This window comes from Pseudorasbora parva, chromosome 14, assembly GCF_024679245.1.
Source record: "Pseudorasbora parva isolate DD20220531a chromosome 14, ASM2467924v1, whole genome shotgun sequence".
Taxonomy (NCBI): Eukaryota; Metazoa; Chordata; class Actinopteri; order Cypriniformes; family Gobionidae; genus Pseudorasbora; species Pseudorasbora parva.
In genome coordinates, this window is record NC_090185.1 from 21,760,289 (window position 1) to 21,773,866 (window position 13,578).

General features: G+C 38.4%; 1 protein-coding gene across 1 annotated transcript in view; it reads right to left on the reverse strand.

Annotated features, from left to right (window-relative positions):
• ncanb (neurocan b) overlaps nt 1-13,578 on the reverse strand; it is a 142,931-nt gene that overhangs the window by 89,176 nt on the left and 40,177 nt on the right. The gene's annotated exons all lie outside the window — the stretch shown is intronic.

A 13,578-nucleotide genomic window follows, 5' to 3' on the forward strand; every position in this document is an offset into this window, starting at 1 on the left:
AATAAACCAAGTGTATTGTACTATATGCTACTGTAACCCCTCCCATTAGAACTGCCCGCTTCAAGCGGGACTCGACCCGGGTCTGCCGGCATGAGAGTTGGACGCTCTAACAAGGAGGCTAAAGGCTGCAACCTCTAGCGTCAGTCACTAGAGCGTCTCTTGAGGGCAGAAGGGTGAGGTTTACTTGCACAACTACTAGCTGGCCTCCGTTACACTCACCCCCCTAAACCTCACTCCCATCCGAGGTCACGGCACCAATGTAACCCCTCCTGTTAGAATAGGGCTGGGTGATATGGCCCAAAAAAATGATTACGATATAATTTTCCATATCAGTCGATATCGATAAATATCACAATAAATGTAAAATCTTTATTTCTTTAAAGTTTAAAGGCATATTTTTGCTCCTGAGTGAAAGATGTAGAAAACAGACAGTTAACTGTGGTTTTAAATTATCCTTTATTGTCAAAACATGACAAACACTTCCCAAACAGGTGAACAATTTATTACACCTGAGGTAGATTTATTTATTACAACATTAATTGTGGTAAGCCTTTTTTTTACTCTACACTGTATATCAATAATATCATTACTTAATTGTGCAAGTAGTAAAACACTAAAAAATTTTAAGTTAAGAAAAATGTTGAGTTCCCCCTCTCTTGCCTCACCGTGCATATCTCTCTCTCTCTCTCTCTCTCTCTCTCTCTCTCTCTCTCTCTCTCTCTCTCTCTCTCTCTCTCTCTCTCTCTCTCTCTCTCTCTCTCTCTCTCTCTCTCTCTCTCTCTCTCTCTCTCTCTCTCTCTCTCTCACACACACACACACACACACAAACAACAGCACATGCAGCACCCAGAAGCCCGCAGCATTACGCATAGCGCGTAAGCATTATATCGAGAATTTATCAAACTGTTGTTATAGTCTTATCGAGAAAATTATATCGTGATAATTATCGTTGTTTCGCCCAGCCCTATGTTAGAACCACCCACTCCAAGCAGGACTCGAACCCGGATCTGCCTGCATGAGAGTTGGACGCTTTAACAAGTAGGCTAAAGTCAACTACTAGCTGGCCTCCTTTACACTACTCTTTAAATGTTCATAACAAAATAATAATTAGTTCAGTTAAAACATGTCCAGTCTTCAACTGTCCAATTTTGGTGAGCTTTCACACCATTCTTTGTAAACCCTAGAAATGGCTGTGCGTGAAAATCCCAGTAACTGAGCAGATTGTGAAAAACTCAGACCGGCCCGTCTGGCACCAACAACCATGCCACACTCAAAATTGCTTAAATCACCTTTCTTTCCCATTCTGACATTCAGTTTGGAGTTCAGGAGATTGTCTTGACCAGGACCACATCCCTAAATGCACTGAAGCAACTGACATGTGATTGGTTGTTGATTAGATAATTGCATTAATGAGAAATTGAACAGGTGTTCCAAATAATCCTTTAGGTGAGTGTATTGCGCCATCAGCCATTTCACAGCATGGTTTCATCCATGTCTTGTTTTCTGTATAGTAAAAATGACTAATCCTTTGTAAATTAAATAAAACGTGAAGAATTCATATGATGAGGTCATGACTCAAGACATTAAAAATTGTGGGGTCAGTAATATTTACTCTTTAAATAAATTTATACTTTTACAGCAAGGGTGCATAAAATTGGGAGAAAAATATCAGTTTCCAAAAAAATGTAACGCATATACTGATTTCTGAAGGATCATGTGATGCTGTAGACTGGAGTAATGATGCTGAAAATTCAGCTTTGACATCACAGAAATAAATAAACATTAAAATATATTAAAATAAAAAACAGGTATTTTTTAAATGGTACGAATATTTCACAATATTATTGTTTTTACTATCAAATAAATGCAGCCTTGGTGAGCACAAGGGACATAAATATTTTTTTAAAAATCCTCAAGCATTTGAATGATAGTGTATACTATTTGTATAATGCATTACTTTCTACTATTGATAAAACTAGGCAAAATACAGATTTGTGCTGTTCGAGAGACATAGTTATTTTGCTCAAATCAATATTAATACATTATACAATAGTAAACAATTCATTATTCATACTCTCCCTATTTACAGTATGACATAAATTCAGCAAACCCTGGCAGCAGTTACCGCACAGGCAAATATAGTCATTTCACTAGTAATAATCTTTTTTGCCTCAGAGGTAAAAAAAATAATAAAAATCAATAGGAGGCATGAGCAAAACGGCGGTTGATGCATAGACGGAAAATCCCAAGCATAGCACACTATAGCGTCTCTTTCTCATCCCCAAGTGAAACACAATTCCTATTACGAACACTTGCATTATAGCTCATCACAATGCATGTGGCATCCAGACATCCATCTCACTTGCATATGGGGAGGTGAGAATATAATTGCTGTAAGACAGATTGAATGAATGACATGAGGTAAGGCGGAGGAAGAGAGGTGCCGACTATTCTCAGTGCGAGCACAAAAATTCATTGATTTATTTTCATTAGAGTGGGCTTTTGCCTAGCACCTCATGTCTGGCCTTGCCCTGCCGTTATTTGATTTGATTTAAATGTAAAGAATGGAGTCTCCTAACAGTTCAGGGAAATTTCATCTATCGCAGCCCAACAACTCCCCATCATAATTACATATAGAGATTGGGAAGCTGGGTGTGGGAGATTGCACTATCCTGACTTTTAAGTGCTTTTATTTATTAAGTGATTTAATCATTTTAGAGTACTCTGGATACTTTTAATAAGTAGTATGAAGGCCAAGAGTTACGTATCAGGGTTGGAAATTAAGAAGGGCTAAGAATGCAACTAAAATTAACCAAAAAGTCCCCCAATTTCAAAAAAATTTACCCACACGATTAAGCTAGATCTATTATGGCTGTCAAGATTACAGCGATATGTGCATTGAATGAAAAGCGTCTATTGTGGCCTTACATGTACAGTGGATTTGCTCCATTTAAAAACCAATCACATTTATTTCTGTTGAGCATATGAATGCAACATCCAATCAGAGGCATGTTGATTAGTCACCTTGGAGAACGCCAGGGTTGTTCACTGACTAAATCATATGATATCAACATAAAAAACAAAGTGATACATAACTGTTCTTTAAAAATCTCATTTTAGGTGATCAAATTGTAAGCCTTTAGCCTTATAACCCCCTTTCAGTTTTTCAGTTATTGGACCTACATATTTTTACAAACACAGTTAAATCTAAATTTGAAAGCAAACAGCATCATTACCTAAACATGCTGTTTGGGGGCATATTTATCGTAAATATGAAGGCATAAATTCATCTATGATGGCATTTATTTAAAGCCTGAAGGATAATGTCCTCTCTAACAGGCAACAGTTATTTGCTGGGAGTAAAAGCGGATATCTTGGTAGAGATGATGGCAGCCCTCTTGTCTAACTGCAGCCTGGAATGGCACTTATACTCTGTCCCCACAGAAATTGGCTGTACATAGGTGAAAACGCTAGAGAGCAAGTGCTTGACAACATCAATGTGAGGGGTAAATGGACCTACAATTTTTTTGTTGAATCAAGGCACAAATCTTCACAAACATGTTACGAAGCAAATCGGTTAGCCGAGAGGAAAGGTTCGAATTTGTGCTGAGGATCCCACAATCACTAGTGGTGGTCAACGAAAGGTTGTATGTGTGTGTTATATATGTAAAGAATATTATATATATATATATATATATATATATATATATATATATATATATATATATATATATATATATATATATATATATATATATATATATATATATATACATACACAGGTCCTTCTAAAAAATAGCATCTTTGAGTCTGAGAGTCTTGCGTCTCTCAACTTTCTCTTCACAATATCCCACAGATTCTCTATGGGGTTCAGGTCAGGAGAGTTGGCAGGCCAATTGAGCACAGTAATACCATGGTCAGTAAACCATTTACCAGTGGTTTTGGCACGGTGAGCAGGTGCCAGGTCATGCTGAAAAACGAAATCTTCCTCTCCATAAAGCTTTTCAGCAGTTGGAAGCATGAAGTGCTCCAAAATCTCCTGATAGCTAGCTGCATTGACCCTGCCCTTGATAAAACACAGTGGACCAACACCAGCAGCTGACATGGCACCCCAGACCATCACTGACTGTGGGTACTTGACACTGGACTTCAGGCATTTTGGCATTTCCTTCTCCACCTTGATTTCTGAATGACATGCAAAATTTGCTTTCATCCAAAAAAAGTACTTTGGACCACTGAGGCATTTTCACCCACAGGACTGCAACATACTGGATGTTTTTCCCTTTTCACACCATTCTTTTTAAACCCTAGAAATAGTTGTGCATGAAAATCCCAGTAACATATATATATATACAGAGCTGTATATACCGATCCAGCTTAACATTATGACCGGTGAAGTGAATAGCACTGATTAGCTCTTCATCACGGCACCTGTTAGTGGGTGGGATATATTATGGAGCAAGTAAACATTTTGTCCTCAAACTTGACGTGTTAGAACCAGGAAAAATGTGCAAGCATAAGGATTAGAGCGACTTTGACAAGGGCCAAATTGTGTTGACTAGACGACTGGGTCAGAGCATCTCCAAAACTGCAGCTCTTGTGGGGTGTTCCTGGTCTGCAGTGGTCAGTATCTATCAAAAGTGCTCCAAGGAAGGAACAGTGGTGAACCTGCGACAGGGTGGGTGGCCAAGGCTCACTAATGCACGACACTTGGGGAATGAAGGCTGGCCTGTGTGGTCTGATCAAACAGATGAGCTACTGTAGCTCAAATTGATCAAGAAGTTAATTCTGGTTCTGATAGAAAGGTGTCAGAATACACAGTGCATCACAGTTTGTTGCATATGGGGCTGCATAGCCACAGACCAATCAAGGTACCCATGCTGACCCCATTTATTTTCCTATTAATACATATTTCTTTCTTTCTTTCTTTCTTTCTTTCTTTCTTTCTTTCTTTATATTTATTTGTTTATTTTTAATATCTTCAGGTTTGGTCCTCCATAATATATATATATGTGTAAAACAAAGAAAGAATATTGCATTATATGTAACATTTGTAATAATAATAATACTAAACAACAATTGTTTTATATTTATTGTAGGGCTGCACTAGCCTGGATGCCAGTCGAACTTAGCCCCGCCCACAATTTTTTTAGGTCGGGCAGTTCGGCCTGGCCTTGCTCCATAGAGGAGTAATTATCCCCGAACAGAAACTGTTCGGACCAATGAAATCATCAGGACGGGCTTTAGACGATGACGGACCGATGATCAACAGTAACGTAATCATGCACGTCATCAAAGAGGCTTGGATTATATTTTTTCGAATCCTAAACGGAGAGCTTGTTTGTATATGCATTCACCTTCACAATTTCTCTTAAAGATGATGATTATGTTGGGTAAGTACTCTGTGTATCATTCAATTATTCTATTTTTTTACAACAACGACAAAGATCATGTATTCCATCGCGCGTCCAGACAGGGTTGCCAAGTTTTTACAACAAAACCCGCCAACTACTTGCCCTAAACAATAGCTTCTCGGGGGGTTCTCCAGGGGAAAAATGGTGTTTGGGGGGTAAAATGTGTGTTATTTTGGCAAGATTGCCTGCTAAAATTCACACTCATGGGTCTATATATCACATAATAGTCGCTTCAACCCGCTGACTTAGAAAACAACCCGCAGGGGGAAAAAACGCGGACTTGGCAACACAGTGCAGTTGAACTATGTTGACATTTGACAATGCGTCGCTTCGTTGCTCTGATTGGTTGTAGCCATAGTTGTAGGTCTATCCAATTGATGTCTTTCCTGGTTTGGTTGAAACACGCCCCATAATCACAGCCCAATGGAGCAGTTTCAGACTCATATTCTGACTAGAATTGAGTATGACCACGTCAGGCTAGGGCTGCATATTGGAAAAAAATTACATTGCGATATTATTCCCCCCAACGATATATATTGCTATATTGAGAGCCATCAATCCAGGCTAAAGTCAATAATTACGATTCCATAATCATTTCAGTAATAAGCAAGCTTCATTACAAGTGACAAAAAGAAATGTTGGAAAGTATGTGCAAACATGAAACTAAACCTCCAGTAGGTGGCACGAGGTGACCGTCTTAATGAGTGAGTCACTGAGTCGTTCATTCAAACGATTCATTCAAACGCTGAATCGTTCACGCTTGTTGCTATGAGTGAGGCGTGTTACGGGTCTGCTGTGAACGATTTTCACTGCTGAAATAGAACAAAAACACAAAATATTGCATCTAAAATGTAAGTGACTTTAAGTGGATGTTAATTAGTTGTTTATGGAACTGTCATATGAAATCACTGTCATTTTCAGTCGTGATGATATTCAGGAAAACGCTCAAGTGTTGTAATTTCTCCTCGAGAGGCTGCACGAGCGTCAACAGCGCCACCTTGTTATTGTCAGTTCATTATATAGTATCCACTATCGATCGCCACTCACTAAATTAATGCACAAACATTCTTGCATTTTGGTGATTTGCCAACTATTTTATGTTTTAATCAGGCTCTAGTCCGTCAGGCAAGTAAAATTTTCTTTCACTTGTCCCTTCAAAAGATCCACTTGTCCCGGACAAGCGTTAATGTCGAGCCCTGCTTTGTATTCGTCGTAAAGAATTTTGTGGTGCCGTTTGAAGTGATCAGACCAATTGGTGGTGTTTTCTTGTTTTGTGGCCACAGGTTTCTGACACTCCATGCAAAGTACCTCTTTTTGTTCAACACCCTTCTTCTTGTAGCCGAAATAGTCCCAAAAAGATGATTTCTGGTACGAACCTTTTTTTTTTTTTTTCTCGGTGGCAGATCCTCTTCGTAGTGAATGTTTGGCCGTGAGCAGTGAGCAGCGGCACAGCGAACCAATCACTGTGCAGGCACGCGGAACGCAGAACGAATACACCATGGGCTACTACCCTTCACATCGCATGTTCCGGCCATGTGACTATCGCACACGCGCACATCGCGATGCCGATGTTAAAACAGAATATCGTTCAGCCCTAATTTATTGTATATATGTATTTGCATTTTATTTATATATATTATATAATATAATATATACAATATATACAATAATATATATACAATATGTAATACTAATAATAATACAAATATTCAAGTTGTAAATATGTATTTGCATATTTTTTCATATATTCTATTGTATATTATACATATACTATAATATACTATATTATATTATACTATAAATGGCTGCATGTTTAGCTCTGGAAGGGGACTGACTCCTCATTCCATCCAGATCTTGTCTCAAAGCCCTTGCTTTCCTTCCTTTCTGTCCTCCATCTCCAGGGAAGTCATGCTCGCGATAAGGGAAATGCACTGAATTACCTTCCTGTTGCCTGAATTCATGCTTGAGGAGAATGAAAGCACCTAGACCGCAGAGCATGACTTTTTGTTTCCGCGAGCCCTCAATGCCCGCATGCAAACACTTATAATTGCATTTATGCATGTATCGCAGACACATTTAAACAGATATGTAGTAAATTAGGCTGCTCTCCAGATACAGATGTGCCAACTGTGTGAAAAATTGTTTCTTCTGTAATGTTTTGTGTGCAAGCGTGATCTAATTTGCCACATTAAATAACCAGAAATCAAATGCAGATACTTCCTTAAAAAAACAAATTACACCTCAGAGTTAAGAAATAAAAAATTGCTTTGGTCCCACATGGGTAAATAATGAATGTAAGAAGCATAGCAAAATATACCAAATCTGCATTTAGATGGAAATGTTTTTACAAGCATAACCCCCTGGAGATCATCCTTTTGTTTGAAATTCTGCCGTTGTTTTTAATCTTTCCTCGCCCGTCTGAGGTCGAGCCAAATAGGTAAAAATATTGAGGGTCACGGGGGGAAAGAATAGCAAGAGTCTGAAAAAATGCAAAAGCTACTTCTTTTCCGCTCAGAGATATATTGTGACTATTTGCCGTCCTCTTTGAACACCTGAAATGCATTAAGTGCTGTCAGAAGCCTTTATCATCCCAGAACAGGGAACACAAGGCAACAGCACTCGTACACATCTCCTACATGGACGTTATTGTCCTTCTCCCTTTCTTTCTCTGCAGGCTAATGTAATTGGCTGCTTGCTGACTGTGGCCTTATTGTCTTCAATTACCCAGCAGCCACGAAATGACTGATCGATTGCGGGCTGGGGTTATGCTGACGATCATTCCTTCTGTGGTTATTTCGTTCATTCCTTTCGACAGTGATATTTGAGGGTTTTTATGAAATAATGGGCCTTTTATTACCACGCTGACCGAAAGGAACACAGCAATTAATGATAATAAAACATAACAGTCAGATATATAAAAAAAGGTAATAAAATGGCATTATAAGACCAAAATGAGCCTGATTCTATCAAGTAAAACAGCACCTACTTTCTTCACACAGCCTTAAAAATAACAGGCGGTATTTGGCAGTGTTAATAAGACCTGTGAATGTCACATTTACTACCTCCTTAAACATGTCTTAAAGGGATAGTTCACCCCAAAATGAAAATTTTATCATCACTTACTCACCCTCGTGTTGTTGTATGAGAAGATATTTAGAAGAATGTTCTATGAACCAGACCCAGTTGATGTCACCCACTGACTTCCATAGTATTTTTTACAAATATGGAAGTCAATGGAGTCAACTGTTTGATTATCAACATCCTTCTAAATATCTTATTTTGTGTTCAACAGAAGAAAGAAACTCACATAGGTTTGGAACAACACGAGGGTGAGCAGGGCTCGACATTAAGCATGTTCACGTGCTTGTGTTCCGGACAAGTAAATCATTCACTTGTCCAAGTAAAAAATGTGCTTGTCCGGAAAAAAAATATTTTTTGTGTGTGTGTTGTAAATATAACTTATTCTGAAGCTATATTCTCACCAATGTTCAATCAGCTCAATTTTAAATCTGCATTTTTGGGATATTTGTACATTTTATAAAGGGCATTTTCCCCCTAATCTTCCTAATGAAGACTAATGGTTGAACTAATGCTAACAAAAGTATATATATATTATATATATATATATATATATATATATATATATATATATATATATATATATATATATATATATACTTATATATATACTTATACTTATATATATATATATATATATATATATATATATATATATATATATATATATATATATATATATATATATAAAACGAAGAAAAAAAACCCAAAGTGAACCCAATACTATCAGTCTGCTACTTTCTTTACATGCCCTTCCCTTGTAAAATAAAAACAGACAGCCTTGTAAATTTGACTGCAAATGTTAACTACTGAACTTCTTTAAACGCTCTTTAATGGTTTCCATGAGTTTACGCTATGCTATGACGAATCCATTTGTGTACTGCGATTTCTTTTTAGTGCCCTGGCCCTTTTTACAGGTCACCGTTTGACAAATTGACAATTTTTGTCTGTATTCTCCCTTGGATATTTCTTTCAGTTAGCTAACCACAGGCTGAGACTGTCCTGTGGCGTCTAATTGCATACAAGCAATCTCAATGCACACTCCCACTGTGCATGAAACAATCATATATCCAAAGCGTTTGTGGCAAACTTGCGAAAATGTTTGCAACAGGAGCAGTAGCATTGAGGAAATCTACATATGTCATTTGCACAGAATAAGTACTGTTTGTTCGATTCCCACTCTTAAGTGGGACCACCAATGGTGTTTTTCATCCTCCAAAATGGTATTTGAGAAGTGGAATCATTGGATTAAAAATGAACAGGTGTGCTTATATGGTGTCAAGTGCACACGGGCCGTCGTAATGACATTCCCTTTCTCAAAGCGCCTTGCATTAGATGCTCTCCCCCGGAAACCCCCCAGAGGTTCCCGACATATTCACAGCGCCATGAATATTAACCGAGCCCAGGGTGTCTGGGCACAATATCTCCTGTCTTCCTTCCTGTCTCTTGCTCAAATACACACACATACATAAAGATACTCTGAGTCCAGAGGCTTGACTATATTTCCTGCTCTCTGCTAGGTAATGGCACATTTATTTAGTGTGATACGGGGATGCAACCTTACCCAAATATACCTACATAACTGGGGCAGCAGCTGCGTAACTTATGCATAACAAAATATTTGAGCATTGTACCACTAAACTTACTGAAAAGAAATAGCAGACTGATGGAATACTTTACATCAATAAACCTACAGTATTTACGGTTCAAGATTTCACTCCTTGAAACATAATTTACACTAATTATGCCCACATATGCATTAGAAAAACATGAATCTCTGAATCTAAAAAACAAGCGAAGAAGAAGCAGAAATTAGCATTATGTAAACTAACTAGGGCTGCACTAGACCAAAGACTTTTTCTAGTCAAATTACAGTCGTTAATAGCTTGTTTATATTAAAGGTCCCGTTCTTTGTGTGTCTTCGAAGCTTTGATTATGTTTACAGTGTGCAATATAACATGAGTTCATGTTTCACGTGTAAAAAAACTGTATTTTTCACACAATTGACTTATCTGTACAGCACTGTTTCCTCTGTCCTAAAAACGGCCTGATGATTTCCTTGTTCTATGAAGTCCCTCCTTCAGAAACACGTAACGAGTTCTGATTGGGCCAGCGCTTCCCGTGTTGTGATTGGACAGCAGCTTAGCGCATTATGCCCGGAAAGGTCCCGCCTCTTACCATAACGGGGAGATGCAAGCGCTGAATGCGCGCTCTTCTCCACGTGGAAGAGCAACGAGACCACGCCCCCTATTTTGCGTGTTCTTGTGGGCGGAGGGTTAGTCAACAAACGGTCATTACAGCCCTGCACTTCCTGCTGTAGTCCAAACCGTCCGTTCGCTGTAGGCTTTAAAAGGGAACTTCTGTTAAATAAAATATCTCACTTGGCATTGAACTTTGAGCTTTATTTTACAGATATTATTTATGCTCTAACAGCAACATTTCACACTAACTAAAGTTTGAAAGATGGAATCGCGAAGAACGGGACCTTTAATAAGCCATAAATCATAATAATGAGCCTTTAATGGTCTATACAGTATAATACATAGCTTAATCAGCACTCAAAGCATGCTTAAAGCTTACCACAGCACACCAGCAAACGTAATGATTATGAATGTGGCGTAAAAAAAAACACCAAAGAGGATGTTTTCTGTGTTTTCATCTGCAGAGATTAAGTCGATGATGCTGAATCATCATCTCCACAGTGGATGCGCCTATATGCACGTTTCAGTTTGTTGTCCACTTGAATTGGTTCATTTAAAAGTAGACATTTAAATCTTTATAGGTATATTTCTTATGTCTGTGAGGTAAGTATACGCTGAGTTTTGGTTCATTTTTGTCACAAGCTCAAGTGCATCTTTGATCATTTTCATTATTTTACAAAAAGCACATCATGTTGTTATTGTGAGGTTACATAAATAAAAGTAGGCCTTTTACCGTTTGCAATATCTCTGTATGGCCAAAAAAGTTGGAGAATTTAAAGTAAATGCAAGGGATCATGCCGGCGTTGTGCCGAATTCTGCACAAAATTAGGGTGGTAATAATCTGGCAGGGGGGCCAGATTATAACCCCCCTAGTATTGGTAGGTTTAGGAGTTGGTGTGGGGGAGGGATTAGGATTAGGGGTGGGGTTAGGATTTGGCAATCAGGTACTCACCTAAACGAGGGGGGGGGGGGGGTAATAATTTGGCAGGGGGTTGAAATTGTCATACAGAACTACGGTGCCTGTATGTCATGCAGTAAGCGTGCTCTCCACACAAACACAGAAATGCTTTTATTATGATTATTATTAAACATTTAACATTAAACACTTTATTTCCACATTTAGAAAATTTTCTTAATTTTTACTGAAAGTAAATGCCTTTCCGATGTGATTTGTGATGAGAAAAAGGATACGTGCGATACTTGAACTTTTTTTTGCATTCAATTAAAGTCAATGGGATCCAAACACAAAATCCCTCATTGTATGGACAAGGGGAAAAAAAAGTTCAACAAAACAAATTAAGCCATACCATTTGAAATGGCATGAGGGTGCACCATTTATCAGCGCATATTACTAACACGTCCTTTAAAAAACACAAAAAATACTGCCAGGTTTTTGTTGGTAGTTGGCACAGTTGTTTTCATTTGCCTCAAAATAGCAACGCGCCAACAATACGTCTGAACACACCTCGTTTCAGACCAGCATGCCCATAAGTGAACAGATGGGCGCTAGCTCCTTTGTTATTAAAACAACGAGGCACTGGACATAAAAATGATATGACTGCATTGGGATGAAACTAGCAAAAAAACACTGGCACCTGGCATCGCATTGCGCCACACTGTTTCTTTGATAGGTTGATCATAATTAACTTTGAGCAGCTAGACAGACAGAATGACAAACACAATGACAGATCAATCCTGTCTTCAATAGCCTCTATGTGGCACTTCATTTTTTTTTATAAAATATTTTTTTTTTGCCAATGACAGTAAAAACTGAGGGCCCACATAGCTATAGTAAACATTATAACCTGTAAGCTGATGAAACCGTAATGTGATGCCATTCTAATGATGGACAAAACACGTATATGTCCGATATTCTCAGAAATCTGCTGGTCAAAAACCTCGCACCTAGCCTGACAAGCCAGAGCCACATCAAGATGTTTAGTCTGGAAAATCACCATAGACAGGGCTTAATCCAAGGGGCGAGATAAACAGTTGTTTTTCAAACTCCCTCTGGACGCAATAGGATAGCGCTACAACCATCCAGAGCAACGAAGGTGAAGCAGAGCTTGTTGACAGATTAAACATTCACCGTACCCGGTCGGCTAAACTCCGAACACATCTTCCCTTTTTAAGAATGACTTCAGTGCCGTTCTTTGTTCTTTTCTCAGAAAGTCTTTCAGAATCGCAGTCAAAGCTGATTCGAAAGACCACCGCCGTTCGCCAGTTTCTGTGTTTACTAGAAGAACGCAAATGCAACTCGGCCGTCGTCATTATGGCCCCGCCCGCCGACTCTATACACGATGTGATTGGCCCGTCCAGATTGAGAGGAATACAGCTCAGAAGGGTATTGAGAGTTCCTAGACGACACTTGCGGGCAGATTAAATGTGCTGCCGCTAGGGTGCGTCTAGATTTCTAGGCTACCTTGCACCTCCATTTGAGCTTGATTTTGGTAAAATGTTAATGACACATGCCCATGTATGACCATACATACATTGACATAATCAATGTTGACAACAGTTTAAAATATTTTTTTACATTTCCTGAAAATGTTCACCTCGCAGCGGCAAAATATTTCTGAAATACATATAAACTAATTATTACATTTTCATTAGTTGTGCTAATGTATTGCCCCTGAAAAATCTTAGATACAGTTGCTCAATAGTTATTACTTTCGTATTAAAATACACCACTTAAACAATAAATGTTACTAAATATTACTACAATAGATATAAATAGAACTAAAATAGATTTCATGATTGATGACTGGTGCAATCTTTCACTAGTCAGTAGATGATGAGAGAAGAGAATCTGCAGAAAAAAATATTTAACGCTCGTGGCAACAGTGTCCTTATTTACACCATGGGCATCCCATGAGAGAGGTTTT